The sequence below is a fragment of the Argopecten irradians genome, chromosome 15, assembly GCF_041381155.1.
Source record: "Argopecten irradians isolate NY chromosome 15, Ai_NY, whole genome shotgun sequence".
NCBI classification, from domain to species: Eukaryota; Metazoa; Mollusca; class Bivalvia; order Pectinida; family Pectinidae; genus Argopecten; species Argopecten irradians.
In genome coordinates this window covers 21,722,171-21,737,273 of record NC_091148.1, presented here as the reverse complement: position 1 = coordinate 21,737,273, position 15,103 = coordinate 21,722,171, and the positions used below count along the sequence as shown (strand labels likewise).

At 33.3% G+C, this 15,103-nt stretch overlaps 1 non-coding gene across 1 annotated transcript; it reads left to right on the top strand.

Moving 5' to 3' along the window:
• Nucleotides 1-797: 797 nt before the first annotated feature.
• Nucleotides 798-871, top strand: Trnan-guu (transfer RNA asparagine (anticodon GUU)). Its single transcript has one exon. It is a non-coding gene; the product is annotated as a tRNA-Asn (tRNA).
• The last annotated feature ends 14,232 nt before the right edge of the window (nt 872-15,103 follow it).

Sequence of the window (15,103 nt, the reverse complement as noted above, 5' to 3'; positions counted from 1 at the left end):
CCACCCCCCGCCGCACCTACAGGAGGAGATTAATTCAACTCCCAACCATGTATGCTTTATATACATTTTTCATATATCACTAAATTTAATCCTTGTACACATTTATAGACAATGGAGTCGCTAAAAGGAAATTAACGAATACGCAAATTGGCCAAATTAGCGTGTGAGCGTCGAAGGTGCGAGATTTTGGTGTTTTATTAGGGGTCTGAGGGTGACCCCCGGGATGAGTTTTATGTATTTTGATAATTTTGCGATCGCCCGAAAGCGCGAGATTTTGGTGTTTTGGGGGTCCGGGGGTCCCCCCTGGGAAAAATTACGATTTAGGATGGCTTAGATGAGTTTTACGATGCATTTTGATGTATTTGCGAGCGCCCAAAGGCGCGAGAATTTGGTGTTAGGGGGGTCCGGGGGTCTCCCCCAGGAAAAAAAAAATACGATTTAGAATGGCTGAATTGAGTTTTACGATAAATTTTAATGATTATAAAGCGTTCTTAACATGGTAATTTTTCGATTTAAAGCTACCTGCATTTAGAAATGATAATTGTGTCGTCATAACATTATGCAACCCTACTCGATCTGAAAATATCGCATTTATATAGTTATTTTGATAGTTGTAAACTTTAAAGTTTTTAAAAACACTGTCAAATAAATGCTCAACTATACTAGTCCAGAGTGATAAGTTAATGCAATCGATTAAGAAATGGAAACAGCTGTAAACTTTCACACATCACACCTTACCTGAAAGTTAAACACTAAGAATCTTAAGAGCGATAACATACCAGTAGCTAAAATAGCAAGTCTCCGTGGCGCAATCGGTTAGCGCGTTCGGCTGTTAACCGAAAGGTTGGTGGTTCAAGCCCACCCGGGGACGGTGTTAACGTTTTTGATGTTTTTATTTCTCATTTCGCATTTTAAAAGGTATGTGTGTACTACGACTTTTGCGTTAAACGTAAGTTTTCCAAACTATATTAAAAAGAACTAATTTCCTTATAGGACGTGCTCATTTAGCATGAAATAATGGCACAATACGTATTTTAGAAACAATATCTATATGGAATTATTGATTTTACCAAGATTTATTCCCAGTCTTTGCTGCTTCTCATTCAAGGCTGGTTAGAAATGTAAAGAATTGATATATATGTATGACAACCAAGATTTGAATATGATAATAACAACAATTATATTGTCTTTAAGTTCCGTAAAGAAATACACTCATTATGCCATCTTCGATACTCCAGAGATTACTAACACTGTCGTTATACAATATATATCATCCTCGATACTGCAGGTGATACTATCACTGTCGTGTTATCCATATCATCGATATTCCAGGACTTGCTATCACTGTCGCTATATATCTTCCTCGATATTCCATGGTTTACTATCACTAACGTAACAACCACATCCTCGATACTCCAGGGGTTACGATCACTGTCGTTATATCCATGTCCTCGATATTCCAGGGGTTACTATCACTGTCATTATATCCATATACTCGATATTCCAGGCGTTGCTATCACTTTCATTATTCATCATCCTCGATCTTCCTGCGGTTACTATCGGTACTTACGTTAAATTCACATCCTCCATATTCCAGGGGTTGCTGGAACTGACGTTATATATCACTTTCGATATCCTATGATTATTATGATTGTTGATATACCCACGCCTCGATGAACAGAAGGTTTTGTGTGTAGATGAGTCATGTAGTTTGGTCTTTTGATGTTCACTAATAGAATCAAATAACGACCAAGGAACTGTATGGCATTTAATTTGGACATCGCTGTCTGTAATTCAAAAAAGGAAGTATTTAATTTTCTAGAGCTGCTATGAGTTTTACTATCCTGACATAATTAAGGGTTGAACATAACGACAGTGAAAGTAACCCCTGAAATATTGAGGGTTTCTTAGCGTCCTTTGTGACAGAATTGTGCGGTATTCGATAAAATAATCTCATATATTTATGGTAAAAGGGAAATAAATCTTTAATCACCGCTCACCTTGCATTAACGAAAAAATCGTTTGATTCAAAATTATTTGTTCCTTATATATTTATCTGCTGTTATATATTAAATGATAATGAAAATATGTATAGTATTCAATGGCTACCAATCGTGTATGGACAGCATGCTATTGGATACAGGAATAAAATATCAATTTGAATCACCTGAAAATAAGAAATAAAGCAAAATGTAGGATAATGAACAAATAATATACATCTCCTTAGTACCTATTTCAAGTTCTATATTTTGATTGATTTGTTATTTTGAGTCAAAACTTCGTTTTTTAGGATTTCAAAATATATGTTCAGAACATGTAATGTGAAGGTTACAATTTCAAATCGTTATGTTTAATTTGACAATCATATTTACGAGATAAATATCATCGTAGAACAAAATGTTATGTATCTTATAATTCATTATAATTTCACTATTCCTGTTCTTTTAAACTTCTCATATACTTTGCAGCAAATATTGCAAATCTTAAACGTTTTCGTAACAAACATACACTTCTCCACAAAAAATGTACAGTATAATTTGTTTTATATGTCTTCATAATAGTATTGATAACACTGAGTCAAAGAAACATTTGATGAACACAAATGGAACACCTCTTCTTACTTAGTTATAATCGATATGATGTTGGTGAAGTACAATTGTTTATACTGACGTTTCATTCTGACATTTGACAACGTTTTGGCCGGAATCTTGGATTCCTGCCTAGGGAGTAGGATGGCTGGTTCGCCCGTCCTGTGCGTCAGAGGCAAAAAGTTCCACTATACAAGAAGACACAAAACCGAACATGATATATAAGTTTTATTTCATAAGTACTATAAAAGCTATTCGTGTGTGTCCCAGGTCTAAACGTATATATACTGTCAAAAAGCTGGCCAGGCCTTCCACTGGGTTACAGGTATAAGAAGAATGGTACAACCGAACATACCGGTCAGTTATTAATTGGTTCAGCGTGTTACTTATGTTATGCAGTAGCTATCCATGTATCAGATGTTTCAGGTGTTGGATATCATGGCCAAATACTGATTCCCATGCTCTCGTTGTTATGTATAAATAGAGCTGACCACTTATTGTAGGAGAGAGGGAGAAAACATAGAGGAGCACACACCTTGTGTGTGGTCCCATTTTGGGCCACATGTATCAACAATGACTCTATGTAACGTATGAAGTACAGCAGAATAAAATGTCGACAAAAACATCAGAGTCAATCATCATTTCAACGACAATTCTCAACGTTGTACGGACCCAACAAACGAAGACTACATATACCTGATGACCACCTATACAACAGCTAAATAATACAACTTTACAAAACAAGATTCAAAAACCATTTTATTATACTGGCGCTGTGACGTGCGATGGGACCTGGGTTTAGCAGAAGGACACCACTTTATTAATACCAGACCATTGGACACCTCGCGGAGCTACTCCACTATATGATCACCAGCTACAAACAACACATCAACAACAAGTTTTTGACCAACAGCTACATTTCACTCCATTCTATGATCATCAGTGCCACAAGAACACAGAACACACTTGCAATAGGAATCTTCAAGGAACCAACGCTAATGACCACGACCACCATACACCAACCAGTAAGAAGACAGAAGAAAGAAGAAAGAAAATGAACTCTGTATAATAATTGTGATTTTCTAATATTTTGGACATTTATCAGTGTTTTGAGATATTGGAATTTAATGTTCGGTAATGTATTGTGTTTATTTACATATATTTATATCTTTTTTTTTAATTCTTAATTTCTTCTTAATTTATTTTTTATAAAATCATAATTTAATGTTACTTTTTACTACAAATTTTAAAAACAATGTAAAACTAAGTTTATTATTTGTACACACACGCAAAAGGATAATAGTTGTTCTAAGCACATATTTATCTAGTAATGTAGTGTAATATCAATACTATATTAAATTTTGTATGTTTACTATACACTCCTTCATTTTACTTCACCAAGTTGTTATTTCAGTAATTCTGTAATTTATATTTTTAGTGGTATTATTTTTTTCCTGAACTTAGATTTTTGACAATTTTTGCTTAAGTTATATTATGTTAATTTAATCTTATTGATATGTTCATGACTTGTGCAATTCGTTTTCATCATTCTCAGAGAAGGTTCCTTAACATCCTTTTTGTTTTAAACTATTTTTTATTTACACAAATACAATTTCATAATATAAAACATATATTTAAACGTCTGGAATTGTTCTGCTGACACGGTCTAACATGCAGTTTTAAAAGTAATTGGAACTTCCAGTATGTCTGAGAACAATAGGGTGGTGAGCTAATTCATTAAGGCCCATTTTCTCGATATTAATGACATATTTACGTTTATGTATATTATTTCACGTGAGGAGGAATACCCGATGCAGTTTAATGCCGGGCACAAACAATTTTTTTATCTTTCTCTCAACGTTTACATGCACACACAAATACACAACAACATGGAACTTTCTTTGTAAGATGATTTTCATTTCATTTTATTGATTATAAGATCTTAGCCTGATTGGAGTGCAAGATTTCACGGCTTGATTGTTAAGACGGCATGACGTCAGCACAAGCATTTTTTTTCTTTTCATTAACTCCATTTTTATATAGCACAAGTTTGAACAGTACTAGTTCAGGTTAATCATTTTTTTTTATCCTTTTTGGATTTATGAAATAAATGAAATTTCTATGCTAATGAACTCTATCATCCTTTATTTTATAAAATCATGATATTTAAACATTCTTAAAAATTACTATTAGTCTAAGATATTTGAAATACAATACAACAAAATTCTGTTTTACATATGTTGTTACTCTGAGCAAATGTACAATTACTTTTTTATAGCATTTTCATTTTTACTGGTTGGTTAATACTTAAATATCATTCCCAATACATTTGTAACCATGCACTTGGTAATTTCTATATATTGGTCATTTTATAATTGATTTATCAACTAACGTTTAACAGATATACAAAACACTGTGCCCAGGTCAAATTATTCAATTTATTATATTGCATCATGTACATTTATAACTGATAACTAACAAGAAACATATTATGTTCTAATGTAGCTACACACTGTAATATAAATACCTATGATTAATTAGAGAATATTTTTCCACTTTATTAATAGTACAGATTTTCTTAAAGCAATGTAGCAATTTATTGCTAAATTTTTATATACTCTGTGACTTATCCATGGTATGCTGTTGTACTATAATTTTTCATATGGAAGTTCTTTTAACATTTTATATTGTGACATTAATACATATGATATTCATATTCACTTAAAACATAATGTAAGATATACAAACACATTAACTTACCAAATAATTTGGGGAATGCCCAATGCAGTTTTATGCTGGGTTCACATAAGTTGAAATATGTTCCTCTTGCGTTATTTACACAACTTTGCTACATTTATTACTTGCACAACAACAAAGAACTTCCTGTGAATTGTATCATTACATTAATGTTTACCAGTCTTAGTCTAATTAAAGACGAGGCATCATGCTAGTGTTTTTAAAACGATATGACGTTGACCTAGCGCTATTCATTTGCTTTCATTTTCATTTTTATTTTTAATAACAGCATAATTATCATGAATATGTCGAAGTCCTGTAATTGTTTTCGTATTTTGCTTACACAAAATCTAGCTACAAATATAGAATCAGTTCTTGTACGTTTCTTCAAGTCCGATATTACCATTGTACATCATTTATCAATTATTAAGTACATAATCTATAATTATCAAGCATTTATATAAATTTCTTCAATATGATTAAGTATGGTTTTGAAAGTCTTGTAATCAATTTAAGATTTGTATTTCGGAAACATAGCGGAAATATTAATTAGTTTTATTTTAATAATAATTTATTATTATTTCAAATTATAAAACTAATTTTAAATAATTACTAACAAGGGGAACGTAAATATATAACATAATAAGTTTTTATTTTCATTAAGATACTGATATAGAACTTACATGCTATTCGTTTGGACATGTTGTCCAGGTTCTAACCGTATTAAATACCTGTCCAGGGGGGGGGGTTGTCATGCGGATAGCTGGCCAGGCCCCTGTACATAATAATACTGGGTTAATAGGGTATAAAAGTTTCTCGTTGTTGTGATAATGGTTATGTTTGTGCCTGAAACATCTTATTAGTGTAATGCTAATTATCGACACTGGTCAGTATTAATTGGGGTTCAAGCAGTGTTACTTATGTTATGCAGTAGCTATCCTTGTATTCAGATGTTTCAGGTGTTGGGATATCAATGGCCAAATACTGATCCCCCATTGCTCATCGTCTGTATATGTATAAATAAAATAGAGCGGACACACTTATTGTAGGAGAGAGGGAGAAACATTAGAGGAGCACACTCACTTGTGTGTTGTCCCATTTTGGGCCAACATGTATCAACAATGACTCTATAAGTAACTTGTAATGAAAGTACAGCAGAATAAAATGTCCTGGACAAAAACATCAGAGTCAATCCATTCATTTCAACGAGAAATGGGGGGGGGGGGGGGGGGGGGGGGGCCAATTCTCATCGCTGTACGGACCCAATAAACGAAGACTACATATACTTGATGACCACCTATACAACAGCTAAATAATACAACTTCACAAAACAAGATTTAAAAATCATTTTATTATAGCAGTCACCCCAAACACGGACCACATACTTCATACACGCTACACACCGCATACATGGGAGGGCTGTTTTACATGGCCCTGGCCGTGTTTTTTATTTAAACATATTTTATTTGCAATGTTACTGTACAAAAAGGATTGGGCACAAGTTAAAAGACTTATATTAAGCCCGTTCCAGTTATTTTTAACGTATACAAGCAAATGGATGACCTTTGTTATATGCAGATAGAGAGATAGAGGGAGAAGGGAAGGGAGAGAGCGAGAGAGAGAGAGAAGGGGAGAGAGAGATTATCAGTATTTTCATATAAAAGATACAAAACATATAAGATAATGATAATGATTATAATACTAGAGTAATTGGTCTTTTCCAGCTCAGATGACAATCACATCTGTAACACTAATTTTCATGTCATGCCATACAAACTGATCTAATGTCTATCATATGCTATGCCCATGGTGTTTCTCTCCTTGTCACTCGCTGATCCTTCTTGTATAACTTGTCACAATACATTTGTCAACGGAACCGAGAAGGACCTGATTTAAATGTTTAAGCAAAAATTAGTAATATAGTATTCTAATTAAATCTATTTGAATCTTTGATAAACTACTGAGTCGATTGTCAAATAGTTTTGCTTTCTGGATTGGCAACAAAGAATTTCCAAATAGAATAGAAGTAGAATTAGGTCTAGCTGGATAAAGTTATACAGACCGGCTCCTGTACCATCTGTACACACCATATAGGATGAGTTGCTCCCCTTTGGAATCTACCTGCTTGTAATTATACCATACAACCTGTGATATTTCAAACCTTTTCAAAGATCATTACTTTTATAAATCTTATTTTAGCTTATTTGTTTTCTACCTATGACTTAAATATCTATTTTTAATTCACACTATGGTAGTGTATATCCTGTAAATTTTTACACTTTGCTATATTAGCATTTATGTACATTACACTTCAGTGTCTTAACCTTTTTTGTGTAACATTTGTGTGATATACAAGTGTAATTATTAAGTTATTACCTTTAAATTAAATTTTCTTATTTCTGCTAAACTGTGATAGCTGTTTCCAACTAAATATCATGTATCTATAGCATGCTTAGTATAGTTAAATTGTTGCCTGTCTATATATATTTTTACCTGTTTGTACTGTGATATTTTTACATATGTTTGTCGCAATAATAGCACTACAGTACTAATGTTATTATGTACCCCATGTATGCGACTCTAAATAAAACTTCTTGACTCTTCTTGACTCTTGAAAATGTTGATTACGTCATTTAATTCAAACTGTATGTCAGAAATAGTAGATTATGTTCGCAGTTCTATCGTCGGCAACTCAGTATTATTGTCATCAATCGTAGAAAAGGAAACAAAGTAATCATTGAGAACATTATTTACCATTATCAGTCATTTCAATATTGCCATGTATATTTCTAATAGGAGTTATAATGTTAGAACCATCTGATGTTTTAATTAATATACGAACTATTTTCCAAAAATTACGGGGGTTTGAATTTGAATATCGGTCTAAAATTCCATTAACATCAGCACAGAATATTTCTTTAGTTCTTTTCTTAACATTATTCACATGATTACGTTGTTTCCTGAAGTTTATTAAATTTCTGTCGGGTCTGTTTGTTTTGTATAATTTCAACAGTCTGTTTCTTTTCTCGTCTTAAATTTGAGTCAAACCATGGTTTGTCATTAGGACTTATTTTACTGTCCGAGTCGGTATACATTCGTCAGCTATCTCTAAATATCGTGATGTAAAATTTTCACGCATGTCATTTGGATCATTTGCAGTCGAAAATAAGTCTACCCAGTCCGTATCGTCTAAATTAGTGTTGAATAAGTCATAATTTGCCTCGTTATAACATCTCACTTTTCTTTCCTATGAAGTTCTAAATTTTTTCCTAATAGTCAATTCTAACGTTGTCGCTTTATGATCAGAGATATAGTCTAACTGTCTATGTCAATTACGTTAGCGAAACTAAAAGTGCACGCGTCCGAGAGAATGATCAGGTCAAGTAAGGTCGAGCTGTGTCGTGTTACTTAAGATAAGGAGTCAAGGGTGTCAATGAGTGCATGGTGTCTACCAACGGTCGAGTTGTAATATAAGTAGAAATCAAGAATTGTTTGTAATAGTAGACAGTGTTACATGTATATAGATGGCTAATGATAATGAAGTTATTAAACTTATTACGCTAGACCTACATCTTGTAAATAGAGTACCTATAGATATCAAAATGTGAAAATGAATAGTGGTGAGTATACCGTGTGTACGTTGGTAGAAACAACCAATAGCTACTCTGTACTGAGCTAAGTCATTACCCATGGTCGTCAAAATATAAACGGAAGAGCAGCTATTGGATGCATCCACCAAGGTTTTACATTCCGTCAAACCATTTTTAAAACACTCAGATTTAAAAAAACTGTGACAGAAAAGAAGGAGAAAGAAAGTTTTAGAGATAAAGAAAAGTAAAAGCAAGGATAAAAGAATGTATAGAAAGCTAGTTTTCATTTTGTGATCCCGAGGGTAGAATATCCCTATCCTTCATATCCACTTATGAAAGAGTATTTTTTCTGTCATACGTTTTATTGCAATTTTACAACTATAATATCCCGCCATTTTGAAATAAATTCGAAGAAACCCTCGGCTGAAAGTCAATTGTTCATACATGACAAATTACGTGATATTTTCAACAAAGATTCTGTTGTTTGCATCTTTTATAGTAAAACCAGTCAAGTTTGTGAAAAAAATGTTAAAATAGAAATTTTGTTGACGCCGTGACGTCATGAGGCTTTATTGCATGGGTAGCCATGCAATACAGCCTCAGGTGGCATGAGTGTATTGCCTTAGACCAGCCAGTATTACACCCGTAAATAGCAGTATGCATTATTTACAAGAGGGCATACATTCATTGTATATATATATGTATCCAAGGATCCATATGTGTGTGTCACACATATAAATCCTTGTTTATTTATTTGTCTTATAAACACATATCTGTACGCAGGTTTTTTTGTCTACTGTAGTTAATGAGTTAATGAAAGCAAACTGACGCAAGTTCTAATGTTGAAAAATATTAAGCCTTCGATTTACATACATCATCAAACACAACTTGTGATATATACAATGGAAATGTATACTGATTGGTAGCAAAGGTATCAACCTTTGGATTACCTAGTATTGTCAACATATTTGACAATTACTAAAATGAAAAATCAATTGGCAATCCGAATTGGCATTTTTTTCGTGCCAATATCCAAATAAAATATAATTTGGACAGTAAAGATCTTAAGTAATAGATTATATATATAATGAAATAAGGGCGCAGCCCTTCGTGCCTGAAAAGCACTAAGTGAGAAGCACTTTTAAGGTAACTCATACATGAAAATATAAGAAAAACACAATTTTACAAAATTCAATCCTACACACTGACAGCTTAAGTTTGCGGCTGCCATTTTTACCCACTGTAAAAAATTCCATCAGCGTGAATGTGATGCTTTGAAGTCAGCTCAATATATAATCAAGGGCTTCAAACGCTTTCATGATCCGACGAACGTAATCTTCGTCCGGTAGATGCTCAGTGCAATTGCTCTTTATTTGCAAGCGTTGAAGTGAAAGACCACCTTCCAATATATTCATCTGACCCAAAACGGAAAATCTGTTACAGAAATCAAAAAATCTTCTTTCTCTTATGTGAATTTCCTTCTCAAATGGGGGTTTTGGGATAGAGTGAGATATATCAATAAAAAATAAACAGATAATTCGGTTCCAGTATTTCTATAAATTGAACTTTTTAACATTGCATAATTAATGGCTACTGAAACATCTGGCTGCGCCCTCTAAGGCCTTGCCTTCAGTCATATTATATAGAAGATTTCAAGAATAGTGTGTTTCAACATTTAATAATTGTTCAGGTCAATATCCAAATAAAACATCTTTGTTCCGTAAATGTAAATATAGAATGACAATACTGAATTTAATGGTAATTATCATTGTGCATTATGATAGTTATTTTAATAATATAAATGATTCGAAAGAAATAGAAATTCACCGTTTAATAATTGCTCATTAGAAATAATATCGCATGAATTAACATGTTTCAGGTAGAAAATTCAACAGAAATCTTGCTTTTGTTATGGCTTCAAATAAAATAAATAAAAAATAATTGCACTAGAGTGCAAAAACTATCAAATAAGCTTTACAGATATTAATGTCGGTTTCGGTTCTATCAATGCTAATCTTGATAAATTAAATTCTAGTTGTTTCAATTTAATATTATTTATTTGTGATTATATTATTACATTCATGTAATTTAACAATTTACGAAAATTTTGGAAACATTTTATAAGTGGCTATTTTGAAATAATGTCCATATAAGAATAATGAAATTCAAACGTAGTGATTTATCAGAAACACTGGTAATGTAAAAACATCTCTTGTAAAACAGATGTACGTTGTTATTTGATAAGAATTATGTCCCCTGGTGACAGTGTGTAATGTCTATATATATATATATGCGATAGTTTTGTATTTGTAGGGTCCTTCGCTCTAATTGACTGAACTTGAATGAAGAGGAGGAACCGCCTACTTTTGTCATTGAAACGCGAGTTGGACTATATGATAGGCAACGCTATTTCACGGTATGTGGGTGAAACGGAACGATACTTCCAATATACCCGGCCCCTTACCAGTTGCATATAGCAGGATAACTAAGTAATTCTCGGATGACGTGAGAAAATCTCCAGACTAATTATTGAGTACAACAAAAAGGCGTCACTATTTAGGTATTAAAGTATTACACATGTCATTACCATTTCCCAATAAGTATTAATACATTTGTTTAATCTCATGTGTTTTTTCCAGAAAGTAGTAATGAGGTCAATCATAAAATAGATTTGTTCGGTCTGCACGTTTCATAAATTAGCATATCATTCCTTAGTTATTTAAGTGTTTTCCTGTCTTACATACGTATGTTTATTATATAAATGAAATTTGGCAGCACAGAGTAGTGAAAAGATCATCATTTAATTTGAATGACATAGGTTATTATGTGGTTGATGTCATAATCACTCTGGAATATTATGTTTTTATTGTGATTGAATTTTATGATTTCCAATACAACATGGATCTTATTAAAAATAGATCATGGAGTATATTCCGATATCCTACGTTCCAGTACAAAGATCTGAAAACCTCCATAAGCATAAAACGTTGAATTTCGGAGTGTAATCGAACGTCTGGGCACGATTCTGTATAATTGTGAATAATGTTATTTGGATTCATCACTTTATTAGTGAAATTTTCATTTGTTTTGCTTAGTCAGCAAGATAGGTACACAATGGGTTTCTTAAAGGCAAAGGCTTTATAAGTGTCATCTACGTCCGTGTAATAGGCCAATAACCTTTCCTAACAAGACTTTCTTTAACGAACAATAAGAAATCTGAGACCATTGATATGGATGGCCTCAGATTAGGTTACAGTATAACACCAAACAATTTCATTGTCCCCTGTAAATTTATTTTGACAGTGCAGCTGTGTAAATTAGTATCGCTGTTTTTTCGCCAAGTGCAATGATAATCAAAGAGTGTGGGGAGGTGTCTGTTTAGAAAGTATTGGAGATTGAAGTGTTGTTAGTGTAGAGATTGGTGTAAACTGTGTAGGTATTTCAACTAACGCAAGGTAATCTGTTGAAGCAGACGAACTAGTATTTTTCATCAGTTACAAAAGTTAATCACTTTACACCAGTACCACCATTTAAAAGTTTGAACTTTTAATTTTACTTCAATATAAAAATATAAAAAATACGACGAATTTAATTGTGTCACAAAAAATCATGATAATATGATGAGTCATATTAACTTTTTTGTATCTTACTTAGAAACATACATACACGGTTTAGCAAAACTTACTGTCTCTGTCGGCGGCGGAGCGTCTTTAAAAATAGAACATTGAAATAAAACGTTTTATACTATCGATATGTAACCCAAAACATGATTTACATTATATCAGCGGAACATTATGTTAAATATTGATTTTAATTTTTATTTCATAAAACATTTTTGTCATTCTCGTCATAATCGAAAGGCACTTCTTCTCTGTGAGACAATGTCACGGATGACCGTACTGATCCACTCCATATCAAGCATCAGTGATTTCATTATTCGTCTCGCGGAGCAATAGTGGTAGGCTACTCTGAAGTATATATAATGTAATAATTAAATACAAAAAAGAAAACAACAGAGCGCTTGGTAAACTTTGATATTTAGGTTATGTGTAATAGTTTATAGATTTTGTATTTAATGATTTCATGGAGGTTGGTTGTATTGAGAAGGGTATTAATTTAGCAAGTTTGCACGTTTATTCTTAGAATATGCTATTACCTTTAACCCTGCAGGTAGGGCGTTAGAATTGTACCTGCTGTCCCTATTGCATGATCGTAAGAGGCGACTAAATTTAGGATCTTATCTTTTCTCTTCTTCCTAATTGACTTTATCTTTCCTAATGCCTCCCTTGGCACCGCCTCACTTTTGGCCTTAAGTTGAGCGTTCGCCCTTGTGAGGAAGGTTCTGTCCCCTGGCCGAGACACATCAAAGTCTATAAAAGTGGTAGTTTCTGCTCCTGTTTAGCGCTCAGCATACAGGGAGTGGGGCGACTGGTTCGCCCGTTGTCAGTATAATGTGACTGGGTGGGGTGTGTTGCTTGGTGTCTTCGGCGGCATGCTTCAGTGATATAGCACTATAAAAAGGGCAACAGTTCCACTATACACGAAGACACAACATGAATATACCGCAGTCTCCCAAAACACGCACTTCGCATAACATACACGCAGCACACCGCATGCATGGGAGGCCGTCCTTACATGACCATAGCTGTTAATAGGACGTTAATTAATCAAACAAACAAACAATCAATGAGCAAGAGGGTTTGAGACAAATTTTCAACTTACTCTAAGCTCAAATATCGAACCGATTACTGATATTACAATGGGAGAAATCATTAGTAACATAATCAATAATTAATATATTAAATGTTGTTATGACTATATACTCTCTGGATGGGAAGTTAGATGAGAAGCTGGGACAATCAACAATGCCCCCACATGCATCAACGTTAAAATGCGTGCAATATATATTAAGACCTTTACCTACAATTTTCTTTGAAATCTGATTATTAGTTAATTTGACCAATGAAAAGCTGATAATTTGTTACCTTTGCAAAAGTTATTTTTGATGAAAGTAACATCATTGCATTTGTCATTCCGGAAAAAAACCTAAATACCAATTTTCGCAAAAATGGAATTAAATCTAAGTTTCACTGAATACAATGCATGTTCACCTGTAATGGACACTGTGTTCATGTGAACATATCTAGACTACTTGTAGTCTAAACCTCGAGCACTACGTGTCTGGCTGTGGTCTAACCCTACTGTTTCCCTTGTCTGAATATGTAGTTCATATGTATGTCAAAAGGGTATTGCTCTACATACCATCCTATTATGACCTACATCGTGACGAATTGCTGCAAGTTCGCATGCATGAATGCCAACTAGTGTATAACATGTAATATACCTTTTTTGTTCTTTTTTTGAGTGGCAAAATTGCTACATCATGCAGAGTTTTGTTTTTTCAAAGATGCTGACTAAAAAATGGGTTGTTTTTTTTTTTAATTACAAACGTACAAAAAAATACAGAAATTCCAACACACTGACAAATACATTGTAAGCATGTGGTATAATCCTTAAATGAATAAAGTTGTAAATACGATGGTTAACCAAAAATCAAACCAAAGCTGATTCAGTTAACAATGCTTTCTTCTGAGTTTAATCATATGTCATATCATGATGTCCTTAACCCAGGGTATCTGTGAACAAAAGTTAACGCTTATCGGTCATGGCCACCAGAGGGCCCAAATTCACACTCCTCCTTTGTTATGCTGATTGTTATAGTCTGATAGCAAATGCTAGTAAAAGAGCTTGCTCGAACAAGGCATTGTTTGACCTATTTTGATAAAACACCACTCGATCAAATTGATTTGAAATTTTGCAAAATGGCTTTGAGTGTTGGAAAGTATGCATTGAATGTAGCTTCCACAGCTGAATTAGGACATATTAAACGATGTTATGACTATATACTCTTTGGATGGAAAGTTAGATGAGAAGCTGGGAAAATCAACCATGCCCCCACATGCATCAACGTTAAAATGCGTACAATATATATTAAGACCTTTACCTACAATTTTCTCTGAAATCGGATAATACGTTAATTTGACCAATGAAAAGCTGATAATTTGTTACCTTTGCAAAAGTTATTTTTGATGAAAGTAACATCATTGCATTTGTCATTCCGGAAAAAAACCTAAATACCACTTTTCGCAAAAATGGAATAAAATATAAGTTTCAATGAATACAATGCAT